This window comes from Vicia villosa, unplaced genomic scaffold (assembly GCF_029867415.1).
Source record: "Vicia villosa cultivar HV-30 ecotype Madison, WI unplaced genomic scaffold, Vvil1.0 ctg.002847F_1_1, whole genome shotgun sequence".
NCBI classification, from domain to species: Eukaryota; Viridiplantae; Streptophyta; class Magnoliopsida; order Fabales; family Fabaceae; genus Vicia; species Vicia villosa.
Window position 1 is genome coordinate 1 of NW_026706046.1, and position 22,717 is coordinate 22,717.

At 35.8% G+C, this 22,717-nt stretch overlaps 1 long non-coding RNA gene across 1 annotated transcript; it reads left to right on the top strand.

Moving 5' to 3' along the window:
* Positions 1 to 16,646: 16,646 nt before the first annotated feature.
* Positions 16,647 to 20,468, top strand: LOC131639894 (uncharacterized). The gene is made up of 3 exons (XR_009295081.1): positions 16,647 to 17,078; positions 19,935 to 20,026; positions 20,447 to 20,468. It is a non-coding gene; the product is annotated as an uncharacterized LOC131639894 (long non-coding RNA).
* The last annotated feature ends 2,249 nt before the right edge of the window (positions 20,469 to 22,717 follow it).

The following is a 22,717-nucleotide window of genomic DNA, read 5'->3' on the forward strand; positions in this document are numbered from 1 at the left end:
GCCGATCAGCACAACTACTTCTGATCTCAAAACTTCAGATCTCAACATTGATCTTGACAATCTTCATGGTATACATTTGCCCTAAAATTAACAAACAAGCTTTTTGCAACTTCCCATCTTAACAAATGTTGATTTATGTAACAGGTATTCCTCGACCTAAGTCTCATGTTCTTTCTCCAGTTCTCAAAGACATTCAACCTATCGCGACTATTGTTTCACCTGTACATGCTGAGGAAAGTCATTCAGATGACGCTTCTCCACCTACCCATCAAGACGAAGACATGGAGGATAACCCTCAACATTCTAATAGCGGCAATATAGTTGAGCAGCCAACTGGGAGTGAAGATACCATCTCTGAACATGATAATATGGATGAAGCTTCTAGTTTGCCTCCACCAGGCAAGAATGAAACTGCGACCTTTGGGACCATAACTACCCCTGCGGCTACCTCGAAACAGACCCCCACAGTGCTCACTTCTGCTGAACTGGAGCGACTTAAGAATACTGATCCTGTAAACTTCCTCAAGGCTATGATGAATGCCAAAAATGGTAAGGGGAATGACATTTCAAACCTCCTTCGTCAGATAAAGAAAAAGTTCTTTGAAACCAACCTTATCGAAGTTCTGAGCAAAGATTCCACCAGCTGCTTTGGTTTGAACAATCTTTTAAAGAAGGTGGATCTACTCTTGGTTTCAGAGGAAGTCTCACAAGTGATTGTCTCGCTAAGCTCACTGGTTGATCAGCTTCAAGCCGATACTCTTCGAAAGCGAGATGTTGACGAACAGCTCAATGCAAAAGTAACTTCTCACAGTTCTTCGTGGAAAGCTGTTGGTGACGCAACTATTAAAGCTGGTGCCCTTGAGCTTGAGCGCGCAAAGCGCCAAAAGGAATATGAAACTTAAGGAGCGGAATATAAAAACTTCCAAATCACGTCAGGAGGAAATTAAACAATCCCAGCAGAACGAGTTGAATGAAGTGGTGCAAGCGGGGATTCAACATCTCGAAACGGCGCAGAAATTAGTACCAGAAATCAAAGAGCTGAAAAAACAGCAAGCACTAATCGAACGCCGTCTGTCACTATGGGCATCCTAATATTCCAACATGAAGATTAATCTTCCTGAAGACTTCAATTAATTGTTATAACCCTTGTAATATCTTTTTGTTTCGCATTTTGTCCTAATTTTGTAATCAGACTAGCTAAGGAATATATGCACGTTTTACCTTTCAGTTATCCATATATTATATTCTGAAAATGTCACAACTAACATTTTAACAATTCTTAAATTGTCAAAATTTATTTTCCAACTATCATAATGATCTCGATAGCGTATCTACATGACATGATTACTCTTCGCAGCCACTTAAGTTTTGATTTGACGTTTCTACTCCACTAGCCGTAACCACATTAAATGATGACATCACTTTTTCAAAACGTCTAAATAAGACGTGCGTGTATCAGTTTCTAAAATGATTACGTTCCAACTTCCAAGGCTAGAAACGGCGGACTCCATATCTTCCCTCGGGGAAACCACACGCGGTCCAATCAGGATTTAAAGAGTAATCACTCTTTAAGACCAACGTTCTCTACATAAACCTTGGCATTCTGATCATTTATTCATCCTCTTTCCATATTTTTATCAAAGTTTTCTCTTTTCTTCTTGTACCCCCTTGCTACAATGACGCCTTTAACCTATAACACTATCAGATCTTCTATCAAGAAAGATTTTAAACTTTCTGTGGAAGAGTTCGATCAGAACAACATCAATGTTGATGCACTGTTTGCCAACCAACACTTACAGGTTTACCAAGGAATCCTGGAAGGGCCTATTTACCCAAACATGCTGGCGGATTTTTGGATGTTTGCATCCCTCCGGATGGATTCAAAAGGAAAAACCACCAATGTTTCTCACGTTCGAAGATCCCCTATTACCATTTCTCCCTTGTCCATCTCTGAAGTGTTGAGATGTGAGAACTCCAGAGAAGTTTTTGCTGACAACTCCTTCACCATGAGCATCTCTTCCATTTTGAGGGCCGTCATGGCTAATGATCCTTTCAGCGCCAAAATTAGCAGGATTTGGCATCAACTTTTAGTGGGCAACTTTCGCCCACGAAATGAGGATCAAGAAAGCATCATGGTGGAGGATCTAGAGTTCATACTCTGTGCTCTCCGGGGGAAGAAAATCAACTTTCCATTGATGATTTTCAAACACCTTGCTGAAGCCGTTGCTATTGCTGCTTCTCGTCAAGGCATAGAAACATGTCTTCCCTATGGAAAGTTGTTATCCCACATGTTTGTTAAACAGGGATTAGTGAAGAAAATGCGCACAGAAGGATCTCTAGATCTTTTTGAAGCAGAAAATTTGCCCCTGTTGCACTTGGAAGGTTTGGAACAAAGGATCAACTGAAGGGTGCATTGTTGGAGGCATTGTTGGACGCATTGTTGGAAGCATTGTTGGAGGCATTGTGGGCTTGGTTTTATCTTTGTTGTCTATAATTTTGAACGCTTCTTTTGATAGTTTTTAGCATTCCCCATTTTTGTAACTTTAGTTTGTATGCAAATGCAATCTTCCAGACTGAATGTATCCTTAATTGTTAATCATAATGTGAAGGATAGAAAAACACTTAGAAAGGGGGGGTTTGAATAAGTGTAGTCTTAAAAACCTTGAACGATAAAAACAAATTGCACAGTTATTTTTATCCTGGTTCGTTGTTAACTAAACTACTCCAGTCCACCCCCACGGAGTGATTTACCTCACCTGAGGATTTAATCCACTAATCGCAACAGATTACAATGGTTTTCCACTTAGCCCACGACTAAGTCTTCTAGAGTATCCTGATCACAACCTGATCACTCTAGGAACAAATGCTTAGACACAAGCTAAGACTTTCTTAGAGTATCCTGACCACCACGTGATCACTCTAATTACAACTGCTTAGACACAAGCTAAGACTTCCTAGAGTATCCTGATTAACACTTGATCACTCTAGTTACTTACAAATTAATGTAATCAAATAAGAGTATTACAAATGCTTCTAAAAAGCTATAATCACAACAGTGATATTTCTCTTAACGTTTAAGCTTAATCTCACTAAAATATTACAACAGCAATGTAGTGAGCTTTGATGAAGATAAAGTTTCTGAGCTTTGATTTGAACAGCGTTTCAGCAAGTTTTTCAGAATAAGTTCTTTCAGAATTATTAACCTTGCTTCTCATCAGAACTTCATATTTATAGGTGTTTGAGAAGATGACCGTTGGGAGCATTTAATGCTTTGCGTATTCCGTACAGCATTGCATTTAATGTTTCACGCTTTTGTAAACTACCTCGAGCCTTGTTCACGCTGTGTCTACTGACGTTGCCTTTAATAGCTTCCAACGTTCCTTTTGTCAGTCAGCGTAGCCTGCCACCTGTACTTTCTTATGATCTGACGTTTGTGTATACAACGTTTGAATATCATCAGAGTCAAACAGCTTGGTGCATAGCATCTTCTTGTCTTCTGACCTTGAAGTGCTTCTGAGCGTGATACCATGAGAACTTCAGTGCTTCTGCTTCTGATCTCAAGTTCTTCTGATGCTTCCATAGACCCATGTTCTGATTCTGCCTTGACCATCTTCTGATGTCTTGCCAGACCATGTTCTGATGTTGCATGTTGAACCTTATGAGACAAAGCTTCTGAGCGCTGATTTGTGTATACTCCTTATATATTTCCTGAAAAGGAAATTGCAATGTATTAGAGTACCACATTATCTCACACAAAATTCATATCCTTGTTATCATCAAAACTAAGAATATTGATCAGAACAAATCTTGTTCTAACAATCTCCCCCTTTTTGATGATGACAAAAACATATATAAATGATATGAATTTGCGATCAGAAAGAGCAGACGGCTAAAGACAATTTACACAGCTATAGCATAAGCATGTGAATATGTCTCCCCTTGAGATTAACAATCCCCCCCCTGAGATGAATAATCTCCCCCTGAAATTAATACTAGAAGAATTTTATAAATAAAAGACTTCCCTGAGTATTTCAGTAGAGACGTTCACAGTGCTTGATCTTCAGAACATTCATGACTTCTGATTTCTGCTTCCATAGGACAGCTTCAGAACATTGAATTTCTTTAGATCCTCAGAACATTCACAGCTTCTGATTCCTGCTTCCATCGGACAGCTTCAGAACTTGAATTTCTTTGATTTTCAGAACATTCACAGCTTCTGACTTCTGCTTCCATAGGACAGCTTCAGAACTTTGAATTTCTTTGATCTTCAGAACATTCACAGCTTCTGACTTCTGCTTCCATCGGACAGCTTCAGAGCTTGAATTTCTTCTTTCATCACTTCATGCTAGATTGTATCAGAACATTGTTGAATGTACCAGAGCATCATCAGAGCATCTCTACATCCTGAAATGTTACAGAACAAAACTAAACGACAAAAGTCAGCATGAAGGAGTCAGAACATAGAATATGTTTCAGAACACATAATATGTATCAGAGCCATATAAGCCATATAGAATTTATCAGAACATATAGACATAATGTTTCAGATCATATTCTATCATCAGAATATCTGAACATTCTTCCTTCTTGCTTCTGATTCTGAAGCTTCATAGCACTCAGCTTGCTTCAAGAATCCAAGAACTTGATTCATCTTGTTGCTTCTAATGTTGATCTTGAATCTTCAATTCCTGCAACAACACAACTTAGAAACATATGAAGCTTGCAGCTTCTGTTAGTAAAGCAACTGATTAAATCAAATCATTTATCACATATTTCTTCCCCTTTTTGTCATAACATCAAAAACATAAAATATTCAGATGAAAAACAAAGAGAAACACATGGAAGAAAAGGATGATTTTCATTGAAGTTCAAACAGACAAGTATAGAAGTACACGAAAAGAAGGAAGACCAGATGCACAAAAACAGATGCAGCAAAAGCAAAAAACAAAACAACTAAGACTCAATCTAAGATGACCCTAGTCTCGACAAGATCTTGGCCAACATCTCTTGAACCCCATTGTTGTGCTCATTTTGCTTCTCTATGAAAGCTCTAAACTCAGCATTGACTGAGATTTGCTCATCCTGGTTCTTTTGAAGAACTTCCAGAGTCTTTGCAAGACGGGAAGGTTCATCAGAAGAAGCTTCACAGCTTCTATTCAACGGGATGGCATTGTGATCTGTAGCTTCCATTGATAGATCATTTGCAGGGATTTCCTCAACAGGAACTGTTTCAGCAACATGATCTTCTACATCTGCTTCTTGCATAGAAACATCTTCATATTCTGCAGCTGGAATCTCAGAATCTCCATTCTCAAGTGCCTGAAGAATGGCAGCTAGATTCCTAGGAGCAGAAGGACCTTCAACTTCTGGTGGGTCAACAACTTCCGGAATGACCAAGCTTGGGTCTTTCTTAGAAGGGTTTTCCCTCAGAAAGTCAAAGAGAGTCTTGAAATCCCCGAGCAGAACTGGATATTGAGGTCTCCAGACCACAATTTCCCTGCAAGGATTAGCTTCCAATGCAGCAGCCAATCTTGCTACTTCCAATTCATCCACAAAGGGCTTCTCTTCCAGGGTATATCTCCCTCTGAGACGAGCAAACCAGAAATCTTCATAACTTCTCAGAATTCCACGAGGCCGTGGAGCAGCTTCTACACAGGCTTCCTGAAGTTCTAAAAACAGAGCATCTGATTCTCTGCGTAAGATCCTCCAAAACTTCCTCATAGCGACGTCATTCAGGCCAGAACTTTCAGCAATTCTGAGGGTATCAAAGATACTTCTGAGATTCCTCTTTACCTTTTCAAAAATTACACCAATAGGGTAGAAAAGGCGGGATTTTATTTTGGTTTTTGAAAAGGCAGGGTTGGGGATGAAATACGGTTGAGGTTCTCTATCCAACCTATAAGAAGATTCTGCTTCATTATCGGACTCTAACACAACCAGTTCAGCTTCAGGATGAGGCTTTGGAGTGTAATTGCAGTCACGGAGCAGTTGCTCATGAGATGCAGAGGTTGGAAGATCAGAACCACTATGGTTGTTTTGAGGGGTAGAAGGAATGGGTTCAAAGTTGGCATGGGGAGGAGGTTGAGAGATGGAGATATTTGTGTGAGGTGGAAAGAGAGTTTGAAGGGGTGGTATATCCAGAACAGGATTGATGGTGGGTGGAGAAGAAGGAATAGTTACAGGAGAAGATGGAGGTGTAAGAACATGGACAGTTATAGGTGATTCTGATGTGGCTTTTTCTGGTTCAGAGATAGGGGCAACCGCTATTGGTGCAACTTCTGAAATACCAGCAGGAGTAGAATCAGGTTCAGAAATACATATACCTTTGGATGCTTTCTGAAGAGCTTTGACCACAGCCTCAGTCTTCTTCTGCTTCTTACTCTTCGGCTCTTCAACAATCTTTGTTTTGCCGCTAGAGATCTCTTTCCTTCTAACGCTCGCCAGAACTTCCCGTTGATTCACAGCCTCTTGAACAACATTTTCTTCATCGGATTCTTGAAGAATCATCTTCCTTTTTCTGGTTTTCTTCTTCTCAACAACTTCAACAATCTCAACATTGTTATTTGACTTCTTCTTCTTTTTCTCAGCTTCCTTCTTTTTCTTCTCAAAATCAACAGAAACAGCCTTAACAACCTTTGCAATGACTTCTTCTGGAATCACTTCTTTCTCAGTGGTAGCAGCAACTTTCTGAACAACCTTCACTCGATTAACAGAAGGATGATCAAACTTTCTTTTGGTCCTTTCTTCCTTCTTGCGATTTACTTTAATTGGAGCACCTTTCTCTTGATCTTTAAGACTTTTATCCTCTTTTTGTGACTTCAGATACCTAGTTCTGACTCCTGGTACCTCACTATTGAAGAAGGTTTCAAATTCAGCTAGAACGGGTTCTCTTCTGATTCTTGTTCCAGCAAGAGGTTGGGGAGTTTTGATGATAGTATCAATCACCTTCATCTTCTTTAAAGTGAGAGCATTCAGGCAACTCCCAGAGGTGACAGCAAGGTTTTTGATAATACCTTCAGATTCCAGGTCCTCAACAATCTTGGAATGAGCCAGAAGATTTGAGATAATTCTACCAAACGGAATGGTGGTACAACTTTTTTCTCTGAAAGCATTTCTGGACTCCTTCACAGCCTTCCACATATGGTTGAAGATAATGTAGATAGCATCAACCTTCTTCTTAGTGGCAATGCAATACAGAATGTATTTTTGCTCATTGTTGACGAAGTCAGAAGCATGTGTCCCTTTCCTGTGATAGAAACACCCAAGAAGAATCTTGGTCCAGATTTTGTAGAGATCTCTCATGTCCTTGACATTCTTTGTTTCATTTATGTCTGGGTAGAGAGTAGATAAAACATCTTTCCAATTTACCCTTTGATCGATTTCAAAAGCTCCTTCAGGGTTTTTCAGATCAAACATTACCCTTAAGATGTTCTCAGTTACTACCACAAACTTTCCATGGACGAAGGACAAGATTGATTTAGGGGCGACAACTGCATGTACCCAGAATTCCTTGACAAGATCTGGGTAGACTGGTCCACAGAACTCAGCGAACAGCGAAGTCCATCCTTGAAAAATTATATCTTCTTTGAGATGAAATTGGTGTTCTTCAATGTTATCAAAATCAACCATGAGTTCACATAGAACTTCTAATTTATCCTTAGGAATGGAGCACGCAACAACTGGAGTGAGTTCCTGATTTTCTTCATCTTGAATATGGAGAAGAGTAGATGAACCAACATTTTGAGATGAAGAAGCAGCCATTGAAACAGAATGAACAACTAGGAAGAACAAATTCTGGGTTTTCGGTTAGGGTTTTAGAAGCGACTAAGAAGTTTTCACAAGAGAGTATGCAAGAAGAAGAAAGAGAGACAAGGAGCGAAAAAGATATATGAGATGATTTGAAAAGAATATATAGAGACGAAAAAAAATGCAATAAGATTAGAAAATGAACAGTTACAGAATCAAGAGAAATCAATTTACATTAAATGATAAGTGACGTTAGGTGAGAGAACGTGGTAAATGAAATGATTTAACACAGTTACCTAGGTCGGCGTCTTTTCAACTGCACGCTTTGTACTAACCGTACATACACGTGTTCACCATCAGATAATAGATGACAGCTGTATTTTTCTGAATAGACTTTACGCCTTCTGATTCTGATCACTGCTTCTGATTGACATTCTTTAGAAATGATCTTGTTTTGATAGGATCATCTTTCTTCCCAAGGATCACATCTTCTGAATGAGCTGAAGCAAGTATAGGTGATCTTCTGACTATTGGCTCTTCAGAAATCCTGAGATTCTCTAAAGATGCAGCAACTTGATCTTCTGATCCATTGCTTCTGAGACTTCCAGCTTCTGCAGCATTGCTTCTTGGTTCTACTGCTTCTGATATATCAATATCAAAATCTGCAAAATTCTCAAACTGCTTTGGTTTTTCAAGACCAAGCTTATCATCAAACCTGATATTGATTGATTCTTCTACAATCAATGTTTTAGTATTGTATACTCTGTAGCCTTTAGAGCGTTCAGAATATCCAAGAAGGAAACACTTTTGTGCTTTAGAATCAAACTTACCAAGATGATCTTTAGTATTCAGAATAAAACAAACACATCCAAAAGGATGAAAATATGAAATGTTGGGCTTTCTGTTCTTCCACAATTCATAAGGAGTCTTATTTAGAATAGGTCTTATAGAGATTCTATTCTGAATATAACATGCAGTGTTTATTGCTTCTGCCCAGAAATGCTTAGCCATATTGGTTTCATTGATCATGGTTCTGGCCATTTCTTGTAGAGTCCTATTCTTTCGCTCTACAACTCCATTTTGCTGTGGAGTTCTAGGACAAGAGAAATCATGGGCAATACCATTTTCTTTGAAGAACTCCTCAAAGAATCTGTTCTCAAATTCGCCACCATGATCACTTCTGACCTTTATGATTTTGCACTCCTTCTCAGATTGGATCTGAGTGCAGAATTCAAAGAACACTGAATGAGACTCATCCTTGTGTTTCCAGATGCTGTTTTGACTGGGCCAAACAGATCAATGTGCAAGAGTTCTAACGGCCTTGAGGAAGAAACAACATTCTTAGACTTGAATGCAGGTCTGGAGAACTTGCCCTTCTGACATGCTTCACAAAGAGCATCTGATTTGAATTTCAGATTTGGGAGTCCTCTGACCAGATTTAGTTTGTTAATCTGAGAAATCTTTCTCAAACTAGCATGTCCTAATCTTCTGTGCCAGACCCATTGGTCTTCAGAAACAGACATAAGACAAGTCACCTTCTGCTTCTCAAGATCAGAAAGATCAATCTTATAGATGTTGTTCTTTCTCTTGCCTGTAATTAGGATTGAACCATCCTTCTGACTTACAGCCTTGCAAGACTTTTGATTGAAGATTATATCATAACCATTGTCACTTAACTGACTTATGGACAATAAGTTATGCGTCAATCCTTCTACAAGAAGTACATTAGTTATGGAAGGAGAGTTACCAAGACTTATGGTTCCAGAGCCAATGATTTTGCCCTTCTGAACTCCTCCAAACTTGACTTCTCCACCTGGTTTAAGCACCAGGTCTTGGAATGTAGAACTTCTTCCCGTCATGTGTCGCGAGCACCCAGAGTTCAGGTACCATGACATTTTGCTTTTTGTCTTCTTTGCCGCCAAGGATATCTGCAACAGAAATTATCTTCTCCTTAGGTACCCACAATTTCTTGGGTCCTTTCTTGTTAGTTCTCCTCAAGTTCTGATTGAACTTGGGTTTAGAAAAATATTTAACAGGAGGAACAGCATGATATTCTCTAGGTTTGTCAGCATGATATTTCCTAGGATGTGTCACATGCTTCTTAGTGTGAACAGTGTTAAACTTCTGTGCATGTGAAGTGAGCCTAATATCATGTGCATGGCCATATTTTAATTGATCATACAATGGCTTGTATGTGATCTTTAGATCATCAACAGGTTCAAATTTATGTGAGGTATCACCCTCATAGCCAAAACCAAACCTTCTGTTTCCAGAAACACCATATATCATAGAAGCAAAATGACTTCTGCCAATACTTCTAGATAAGAACTTTCTGAAGCTCGAGTCATATTCTTTCAGAATATGATTCATGCTAGGAATGGATTTTTCTGTTTCAGAAGGAGATCCACTATCTTTTGATAGATTTAAAAAATTTTCCTTCAGTTCAGAATTTTCCAATTCCAGCTTCTTAGTTTCAAATTCAAACTGCTTTTTCAGCTTTTTGTATTTGATACTAAGATGAGCCTTGAGTTCCAGAAGTTCTGTTAAACTGGAAACTAACTCTTCTCTAGATAGTTCAGAAAATACCTCTTCAGAATCTGATTCTGATGTAGATTCTGATTCATCATCTTTTGTAGCCATCAGCGCAAAGTTGGCTTGCTCTCCTTCAGAGTCTGATTCTGATTCTGATTCAGAATCATCCCATGTTGCCATAAGACCTTTCTTCTTATGAAACTTCTTCTTGGGATTCTCCTTCTGAAGTTTTGGAAACTCGTTCTTGTAATGTCCAGGCTCATTGCACTCATAGCAGACAGCCTTCTTCTTGTCAGATCTTCTGTCACCAGAAGATTCTCCATGTTCAAATTTCTTTGAGCTTCTGAAGCTTCTGAACTTCCTTTGCCTGCTCTTCCAGAGTTGGTTTACCCTTCTGGAGATCATGGACAGTTCATCTTCTTCTTCAGATTCTGATTCTTCAGGATCTTCTTCTCTTGCCTGAAAAGCGTTAGTACATTTTTTAACATTTGATTTTAACGCAATAGACTTACCTTTCTTCTGAGGCTCATTTGAATCCAGCTCTATCTCATGGCTTCTCAAGGCACTGATAAGCTCTTCCAACGAAACTTCATTCAGATTCTTCGCAATCTTGAATGCAGTCACCATTGGACCCCATCTTCTGGGTAAGCTTCTGATGATCTTCTTTACATGATCAGCCTTGGTGTAGCCTTTATCCAGAACTCTCAATCCAGCAGTCAGAGTTTGAAATCTTGAGAACATCTTCTCAATATCTTCATCATCCTCCATCTTGAAGGCTTCATATTTCTGGATTAGAGCAAGAGCTTTAGTCTCATTGACTTGAGCATTTCCCTCATGGGTCATTTTCAATGACTCATATATATCATGGGCAGTTTCCCTGTTAGATATCTTCTCATACTCAGCATGAGAGATAGCATTCCCTGTTATGATGATTCTTGAAAAGCTTTTTTTGATCATCATCCATTTCTTGCCTTGTAAGCCTTACGCCACTAGCTTTCACTGGATGTTTGTAACCATCCAACAGAAGATCCCATAGATCAGCATCCAGACCAAGAAAGTAACTTTCCAGTTTATCTTTCCAGTATTCAAAGTTTTCATCATCAAATACTGGTGGTCTAGTATAACCATTGTTACCATTGTATTGCTCAGCAGAGCCAGATGTAGATGCAGTTGGATTTGTTTGAACTTCACTAGCCATCTTTTACTGAAGCGTTTTTCTCTTCCTGAATCTTTTCTAAACACTGTTAAGTGCTTGCACCTTAGAACCGGCGCTCTGATGCCAATTGAAGGATAGAAAAACACTTAGAAACGGGGGGTTTGAATAAGTGTAGTCTTAAAAACCTTGAACGATAAAAACAAATTGCACAGTTATTTTTATCCTGGTTCGTTGTTAACTAAACTACTCCAGTCCACCCCCACAGAGTGATTTACCTCACCTGAGGATTTAATCCACTAATCGCAACAGATTACAATGGTTTTCCACTTAGCCCACGACTAAGTCTTCTAGAGTATCCTGATCACAACCTGATCACTCTAGGAACAAATGCTTAGACACAAGCTAAGACTTTCTTAGAGTATCCTGACCACCACGTGATCACTCTAATTACAACTGCTTAGACACAAGCTAAGACTTCCTAGAGTATCCTGATCAACACTTGATCACTCTAGTTACTTACAAATTAATGTAATCAAATAAGAGTATTACAAATGCTTCTAAAAAGCTATAATCACAACAGTGATATTGCTCTTAACGTTTAAGCTTAATCTCACTAAAAAATTACAACAGCAATGTAGTGAGCTTTGATGAAGATGAAGTTTCTGAGCTTTGATTTGAACAGCGTTTCAGCAAGTTTTTCAGAATAAGTTCTTTCAGAATTATTAACCTTGCTTCTCATCAGAACTTCATATTTATAGGCGTTTGAGAAGATGACCGTTGGGAGCATTTAATGCTTTGCGTATTCCGTACAGCATTGCATTTAATGTTTCACGCTTTTGTCAACTACCTCGAGCCTTGTTCACGCTGTGTCTACTGACGTTGCCTTTAATAGCATCCAACGTTCCTTTTGTCAGTCAGCGTAGCCTGCCACCTGTACTTTCTTCTGATCTGACGTTTGTGTATACAACGTTTGAATATCATCAGAGTCAAACAACTTGGTGCATAGCATCTTCTTGTCTTCTGACCTTGAAGTGCTTCTGAGCGTGATACCATGAGAACTTCAGTGCTTCTGCTTCTGATCTCAAGTTCTTCTGATGCTTCCATAGACCCATGTTCTGATTCTGCCTTGACCATCTTCTGATGTCTGGCCAGACCATGTTCTGATGTTGCATGCTGAACCTTCTGAGACAAAGCTTCTGAGCGCTGATTTGTGTATACTCCTTATATATTTCCTGAAAAGGAAATTGCAATGTATTAGAGTACCACATTATCTCACACAAAATTCATATCCTTGTTATCATCAAAACTAAGAATATTGATCAGAACAAATCTTGTTCTAACATAATGAACTATATTTTGGCATCTTTTTGTCTTCTTAGATTCTATATTACGCACTTTATTTAGGTATAAAGCCATTTTGGTACTTGTTTCACCATTTTGGACACCGGCGTACACTTTTAGTGTCTATGTTTTTGCAATTTTTACTTCGTACATAACTGGCTTGTATCTTTTCATATACTATCCATTCACTCTTAAAATCCTGCGATCTTCTGCCAATTCTTCTATCTCATAAGCATTATTCGAAAATACTTTTAAGATTCGAAAAGGTCCTTCCCAGTGTGGAGACCATTTGCCTAAAGCCTGATTTTTTCGATCTATAGGCAAAATAACTTTCCAAGCTAAGTCATTGTTAATAAATGTTTTACCTTTCACCTTTTTGTTGTATGCTCTCGACACCTTTTCTTTTTGTCTTTTTATCATTTCCAACGCTCGAAGCCTGTCTTCGTCCAGATCAACGAACTCATTCATCATCATTTCCCAATATACATTTGGAGGAATTTCTGCTTGTCACTGAATCCAGACTGATTGCAAGTATATTTCGATTGGGAGTACTGCATTGTGTCCGAGCGTCAACTGGAAAGGTGTAGTATTGGTAGCATCTTTTGGTGATGTTCGACAAGCCCAAAGTGCTTGGTCCAAGGTTTTATGCCAATTCTTAGGTTTCTTCCCTACATGTTTCTTTATCAGACCAATTATCACTTTATTGGCTGCTTCGACTTGTCCGTTTGCTTGATCATAATAAGGTGTAGAAGTAAATAACTTGAACCCCATTTCTTTCGCAAATTCTTGCATCTTTCGACCAGTAAATTCTGAACCCTGGTCTGTAGTTATACTTTCTGGGATTCCAAACCTATACAAAATGTGCCTTTGAATAAACTCAATTACAGCTTCTTGATCCACATTGGCTAGTGGTATCGCTTCGACCCATTTTGTGAAGTAGTCTATTCCTACTAAAATATATCTTTGACCTTTGGAAGATGTGAGACGTATTTCTCCAATTAAGTCTAATGCCCAACCTCTAAAAGGCCATGGTTTCATTATTGAACTTAATTCATTTGCAGGGGCATGTTGAATACTTGTGTGCTCTTGACATTCCTGACAACCTTTGGCGAACTCTATGCAATCTTTTAACATAGTGGGCCAATACATTCCATAACGGAACAAGAGCCATTTCATTTTGTGCCTCGCTTGATGAGCACCACATGCCCCACTGTGCACATTCGAGAGTGCCAAGTATGCTTCAGCTTCGCCCAGACATTTTAGTAAAACTCCCTCAGGGGTTTTCTTAAACAATTCATTTCCCATCAAGAAGTATGATAAGGCTCTATACTTCACCTTTCTATCTGTATCTGTCGAAGGATCTCTTAAGTAGTTTACAATTGGACTCCTCCAATCTGTATCTGCTAAGGCGTCTATATTTAAGACTTCAAATTCTTCTTCGTCGGCGAAGCCTAACTGTGAGTTCTCCAGATCACTTGGAGATAACTTTGTGGCCATTGCTTTGCCTCTTACTTCGATCAGTTCTTCTAATTTTTCCTTCGATACTCTGTATCCTGAGGCTAATTATGCCAAATCATTTGCTTCTTGATTGTTCACCCTTGAGACGTGCTTTAACTCTACATATTCGAATTTTTCAAGTAGCCTATTTGCTATGACAAAGTACTTGATCAAATTCTCTTTGATACATTTGTATTCTTTCGTCAGTTGCTTTATCACTAATTCTAAGTCTCCTTTAATTTCGACTCTGGTTGCCCCCAATTCCAACAAGGCTTCAAGTCCAGCAATCAGTGCTTCGTACTCGGCTTCGTTATTGGAACATAAAGGGCCTTCAATTTTGTACTTGAGCTTTGTTGGAATTCCACCAGGAGAAATCATGAGAATACCAACGCCACTTCCTTCTTTATGCGTTGAACCATCGAAGTACAACTTCCAAGGCTTCAAATCTACACATTGCTGAGGATTTTCAACCACTGCATGATCCACAATGAAATCTAACACGATTTGTCCTTTCATTGCCTTAAGGGATTGAAAGATTAGAGAGTACTCAGTAAGGGCCAAAGCCCATTTGCTAATTCGACTATGCAATATTGGTTTAGATAACATGTGTTTAATGACATCAAAATGAGATGAAACGTAAACATCAACTGGCTTTATATAATACTTAAGTTTAATACACACTACTACAATTTTGAACTACAATAGCACTTTTTTAATAGCACTTTTATATAAAATGCTCTTAAAATTTTCAGCTTGGACATTTAATATCTCTTTTTTATCGGGCGCTATCATAGGGTCCTTACTTTAATAGCGTTTTTATTAAAGGGGCTATTATAGGTAGTTTATAAAAAATAAAATAAAAGTGATATATGAATTAAATAGCGCTTTTGGTATAATTGCTATTATAGATACACCCATTTGATAGCATTCTCGGGATAAGCGCTATTTTAGGTACACGTGCTTTGATAGCATTTTTGCAGAAGGGCTATTATAAGATTTTCAAACAAATTAAAAATATATAATTACCAAAATATTTTCAATTAATTTCCCAATTTTTTATTTTTCTATTTTTTTTTTAATAAGCAATGGGATTAAAACGGAGTATTATGGATACTCCAAACCGGGAAGAACAAAAGGAAAGCTCCAACTACTCAAAACAATTGAGAGGAAGGATATTCCATATGTGAAAATTACAATTATCCCTAACGGCATAATACGATTGAAGCCAAATCCAAGAGTAATAAACAATCCCCGACATACATTCGGTAAAACTAAAAGATTCATTTCTAAAAATAATCGCACCCAGTATCAAACGTTCACCCTTCACCTTTATTCTTCCATTGTTAACCCTAATTCTTCAATGAAAAACTCACGATCATCCTTCTTCTTCCATTATTAACCCTAAAACCTCTATTTCTCTCTCAAATCCATTATTAACCCTTAAACCTCTCTCTCTCTCTCTCTCTCTCTCTAGGAAAGAGATATCATTTAAGGTTATTTGAGAATATCATTAACAAAGAGATATCATTTAAGGTGTAAGTATTGTATGCCAGGTGATGTTGAGGAGATTACTCCTACCTCTGAGGTTTTAGCGAAGGACGAGATTCTGCAATTGGCGGATCTGTTTGTGAATTCTGCTGTGAATAAAACAAGGTTGACTAGTGCCGAGCCGACTATCTGAAAGGATATTATATATATATATATATATATATATATATATATATATATATATATATATATATATATATATATATATATATTGAATTGTCGGGTTTGAAGGGATTGGAGATATTGTCCATGACTACAAATGGTAATGTTCTAGGGTCAATGTTTTGGGTCAGTTTTACGTTAGCGTTTGCGTCAATGCTCTGTAGATTAAGGCTATAGCATGATAAGGTTTTAAAAGGTGTAAAAAAGATTCGTATTCGTATAGTTAGCTATGTGATTGTTGGGTGTGGTTCTGGATGTTTTCTACTAGCTATTTTTCGTTACTTTACACAATAAATGAAGATAGAATGGTAGAATCCGAGTGGGACTTTTAGTGTGTTATTTCTATTGTCAATCCTGAATTGTGAATATGATAGTTTACAAATTGTGAATATGCAAGTCCATCTTGAAGTTTGTTTGTATATGGTTTTGACAGAAGACCTGTAAATTAAGCATGAAATTGTCATTTTGTAAATTAAGGGATTACTCATATGAATCATATCCTTTCCTTACATTCATGAAAATGAACTATTTCTCATTTCTAAGTCACAACTTGGGTGAAATGATAGTTGTTCTGCTTCCTGTTAAATATGTATAACATGTTTCATGTGTAACCTTAGAAAAGAATAACTCCGAAGGTCTTACACAAACTTTTTGTCTTGATCTTAATATGATATGAAGTGTTTCGGAATGGTCGACATTCCTAGTGTTATGGTTATGGACCGGGAGCAAACACTCTATGTTTTGAGTCACCTAGCATTGCTGGGAGGAACTTGTATACCAAGATTTAGAGAAGTTTCTGTTTTAAGTGTACAATAGATTCTTTTCATTCTTCTTTTACTGTTGCAGGTCCAATATGTATATATAATATAGGGGCAAGTTCTGTTTTGGTTCTGCAACTTCAATTAATTATGTTGTTCTCTTTAAATTAACTTTTGTTTAATTTACTTTTGTTAAGAGATAGTAGTTCCTATCTATGTTTTGTGCAGTTTCTATTAGTGCGGGTCTGTTTCACTTCACGTTGTGAGGTCATTACAAAATCTTTTTATTTTTCCATGCTTCGTTGGACTTTGTCAAGGCTTGTCCCGGAAGATATTTGGTATGCACAATGTTAATTTCAGCAATCAAACCTTTTAACCATGTTATATTACATTTGATAAACCATGTGCATAATGTTTAAAATTTTAAATAACTTCAACATTTTAGGCATGTAATTTAATAGCAAATGTCATAGCAGACACCAAAATAAAATTATTAGATAATGTATTATTATTTTAGAGTTTAATATCTTAAGTTATTTTACAATTGAAAATACTAACTTTAAGATGTCTCACAAGGCTAAGAAGCTACACATGGTCAGCTACTTTTTGTTCTCTAGAATATATATATATATATATATATATATATATATATATATATATATATATATATATATATATATATATATATATATATATATATATATATATATATATATATATATATATATATATATATATATATATATATATATATATATATATATATATATATATATATATATTCTTTTTATGAAAAAGCATAGATAAAAAGATTAAAATAATGATTTTTATGAAAATATTTTCACTATAATTTCAAAAAATAATAATTTTGAAAAATTCATAGAAAAAAGATAAAAATAATTAAATTTAATTTTAATGATTATTTCTTTTAAATAAATTAAATTTTTTTCTTTGCCGAAGATATGTGATGCTAAAAAATTTGTAGTTTTTTAAAAATTTTATAACAAACAAATATATATCATAAAAATAGTGATATTGTTAATATAATTTTATAACAAAATCTAATTTAACTATTTCTATAATATTTATATTTACAAAATTTAAAATGCAGTACTATTAAAAATAAATAACACTATCAAAACTAGCTTATATTAAAGATTTCTTATTTTAACGTTTTTGTAAAATATAATTTTCATAGCATTACAAATATTTGGTTAGAAAAAAGATATACGTGAATTGAATTTTTTTTATGATTATATGAATTGAAATTAAACCAAGATTGCAATTTAAATTTAAAATAAATAGTTTAAATTGATACTTATTAAAATTTGAATAAGATATTTTAATCTTTTTTTCTATGCTTTTTCTCTTTAGATTTTAAAAAATATTAAAATTTCAAATTATAGTAAATAAATTTTTATAAACTCATTATTGAGAATTTAATTTTGAAATTATGTAATTTTACTTTATTAAAATTTTTTATAATTAATATTTAACAAATACTAAATATAATTATCTTAGAGAAAGAAATATTAAATTTTATTCATAAGAGATTATTTAATTAATTGAGATTTGAGAAAAATGATTGTGTGTATGATTTAGTCACATGTTTATTTTAAGTAACATATAATCTATACCACAAATTTCATTTAATAAAATCTGAGGGCTATAATTGATTGTTCTCATTTCTCATTATAATCAAGTGTTCTCACTTGAGTCGCCCCCATATAGGGAGCATATCAAGTAGGGGTGATCGTATCCGAACCAATCCAAAAGGAAAACCGCAAACCGAACCAATCCAAACCGAAAACCGCAAAAACCGCGTTTGGTTTGGATGGTTTTGGATGATTTTTGGGCCAAACCGCACGGTTCGGTTTGGTTTGCGGTTTTCATTTCACAAAACCGAACCAAACCGAACCGAACCGCATATTTAACTAAACTTTTGAATTTCTTTAATTTATTATATTTACAATCCAATTGCAATACTGTACACTCACGTCACGTGACTCACTATTCCTTCATTCTTCCTTCCTATTTAACATTTCAACTTCATTCTCTGATTTCTCTCTCACTCATTCTAGAGAAGCATTTGGTGTATATGTAGTACTAATAATATTTAGTCCTGAAGTTGTAATGTTGTATTAATATTTATAACTGAAGTTATCTGATACTTATATATGTAGTATGTAGTTTATTAGTTAGTATGTAGTTTATTAGTATGACAAACTGTATATAGTAATTAGTATGAATAACTGAAGTTATATTAGTAATTTAGTATGTAGTATATGTAAAATACATATTATGGTACTGTAAAATACATGATACACTTATATGGTAGTAATTTTGGTGTAAAATACATGTATGGAGGAATGAATTGTTTTGGTGTAATTGGTATGAAAAACTTCTTTTTAATGGTACTGTAATATATGTAAAATATGTATGGAAGAAAGAATTATTTTCCTTTTTTTATTTCAGTACATTTTTATTTTATGGTGTAAACCGCAGCCCACCGAACCGATTCTAACCGCATTTGTTTGGTTTGGTTTGGTTTGGATGACTTTTTAAAAATTAACCGAACCAAACCGAACCGCATGCATTTTTATCTCGCGGTTAGGATGACTTTTATGCTCAAAATCGAACCAAACCGCACCGCGAACACCCCTAATATCAAGTGAGAGCATTTGTAAATGAGAGATGAGAGGAAGAAATAACAATCATTAGATTCATCAAGAGAGAGAAATTAATAGCCTCATTAATGTAGTAACATTCTCTCTCTTGATGAATCCAATGGTTGATATTTCTTCCTCTCATCCCTATATATATATATATATATATATATATATATATATATATATATATATATATATATATATATATATATATATATATATATATATATATATATATATATATATATATATATATATATATATATATATATATATATATATCAGTTTAGAGTTAGACTTGAAGACCCTTTGACTATGGTTTTACATTTTCAAAACTCATGCCAAGACAAAATTATGGTTCTCATTCATGTACATGATTAATTCATTTGAGATGTTATTATTACCATTGGAATGTGTGGATTTAAATGAAGCAATTTTCTTTGAATCACATATTATGAAAATATCTCAAAACACATACTTCAATAAAACTGAGACCAGTCTGAAGCTTTTCTTCCTCTTATGCAGTACAGATAGAGGCCCCGATATCAAGAGTTTGTGACCTCGACACTTATTCTCCATTCGCTTTTGAACCCTTCTTCATGCCAACCAAGAATAAGGTAAATTCTTTATCTTAAATTTTCTTATAAGACTCATTTCAAATTACAAGTTACATTAATTTTTATTATTATTATTACTATTATTATTATTATTATTAAAGGACTAAATAGAATTTGACATTTCTTTTGTTGATTATCTCCCACACTCATGTAGTTGGCACATCGATGGTCATTGAGTAGAGATCAGATGAACTAGATGTTAATATGGATTTTAATTATTTTAAAACTAAAATACCGAGCTTAATATATGGACCTTATGATCTCTATTCAACTGCCACTATTATACCAACTCGTGAATGTGGGACTGATGACTGCACGCATTCCATATTCTTTATACTAAGGGACATAGGTAGTATTTATATGCAGCACAGTGAAAATGACTTTTTGACTAATGCAAGATTCATTCATTTGATCATGCAGATATTGGATGCAATATAATTAAATCAATTGTTAACTACTAATATGCCTGATCCCTTTTTTCTGGACACCTATATGATCTTGATGCCCATCATCATAATGATCATGCTTGCATTAAGTGATGCACTGGTGTGATGCTTAGATTTAGGAGGAAACTCATTCATTGAGAATATATATATATATATATATATATATATATATATATATATATATATATATATATATATATATATATATATATATATAATTGTAGATTTATTTCTTGAAATTTTAAATTTTTTGTGCGTGTGTCTGATGTGTTGTAGCTTTATGAGGATATATTAATGTGGTTTAGTATTGAGATTTTCCAGTAAGAATAAAAAGGCCTCATTAATATCGTTTTCCTGAAAAATGCTATTATAGACAAGGTCTTGCAATAGCGATTAAATAAAAAACGCTAATAACTTTAGTGTCTATAATAGCGCTTTCAAGAAAAGTGCTAATAAATTTAATGTCTATAATAGCGCTCTATTAAAACATGTTAATGAATGCACAAATAGTAACGTAAAACTAGGCTACAACAGCGTGTTTATTAAAAGTGCTATTAAAACCTATGCTTTTAATAGCTTTTTAAAAGCGCTATCATATATAGCGAGCATATAATAGCGGGAGCTTTAATAGCACTTAAAAGTGATATTAAAAGTTAAAAAAGCGCTATTAAAACTTCTTTTTGGCGTAGTGACAAGAGAAATATAAACAAAGGCAGAGTTTTTCTATTGCGCTATACCTAGTCTCTGCATCATTGAGTACTCTACTTAAGTAATAAATGACTCTTTCGATACCATTTTCATCTTCTTGTGCTAACATGCTACCTATTGTTTTATCTGAAGCTGAGATATACAGGCACATGTGTTTCTTCCCATTTGGGGGGGACAATATTAGTGGGTGCATCAGATATTGCTTGATTTTCTCAAAAGCTTCTTGATGTTCATCATGCCATTCGAACCTTCCTTGCTTCAGCCGAAGTAAGGGGGAAAAAGCTTGCGTGCGTCCATTCCAATTAGAGATAAATCTTCTTAAGAAGTTTATCTTTCCCAATAAAGATTGCAGTTCTTTCTTCGTGGATGGAGGCTTTGTTTCCCTAATAGCCTTCGTTTTATTATGATTAATTTCAATTCCTTTTTTATGGACTACAAGCCCAGGAAATCTCCAGCCTGCACAAAGAAAGCACATTTAAGGGGATTCATCTTTAGGCCATGTTTTCTCATTCTTTCGAATGATTGGCTCAGATGGTCAAGATGACTGCAATCTGAAACAGATTTTATAACAATGTCATCTATGTATACTTGCATGAATGTTTCTATAAAGTAATGGAATATAGAACTCCTTGCTCTTTGATAAGTTACCCCGGCGTTTTTCAGCCCAAAAGGCATTACAACCCATTCGTAGGTGCCTATTGCCCCAGGACAACGAAAGGCTGTTTTGGACACATCTTCTTCTGCAATGAAAATTTGATTGTACCCTGAATATCCATCCAACATACTTAGGTATTCGAAGCCTGCGGCTGAGTCTATTAGCATTTCTGCCACAGGCATGGGATATTCATTTTTAAGGGTTGCTGCATTTAGATCACGAAATCTATACATACCCTTAATGAACCATTCTTTTTAATAACAGGTACAATATCAGCAATCCATTCGACATACCTCGTAGTTCTGATGAACTTGCAACGGAGAAGTCTTTCGACCTCTATTTTGAACTTTGAGAGAACTTCTGATGCGAACCTTCTAGGAGTTTGCTTGATGGGCTTCTTCCCTTCTTTAATAGGCAACCTCAGTCCGACCAGATCTCTCCCTAGACCAGACATCTCATCATAATCCCAGGCGAAACAATTTTTGTTTTCTTTCAATAACGCAACGACTTTTAACTTCAAGGTTGGCTCTAACTTTGCACTAATGTATGTCACCTTCTTTTGATTTTTGTCTCCAAGATTTACCTCTTCGAGTGGGTCTTGAGCTAATATCTTTATGTTTGGCGCCATTGGATCTTTCTCGAATCCCAAGGGCTCTTCGTCATATATTGTGTCCAGCCTTTGATTTATTTCCTCGCCTGAAATCTTCTCGTGTTGAACCGTGTCGTCAGGAGGGTGAGGGGTAAAATGTATCCCAGGGCCTGGTGCTTCTACCTCTTTTTGAATGGCTTCGACAGCCATGCTTGATAATTCGGCTTCGAGAGCCGCTTTTCTTTTGTTTTCGGCTACGTAAGCTGAAATCTTTTCAAAGAAAGATGACTTAG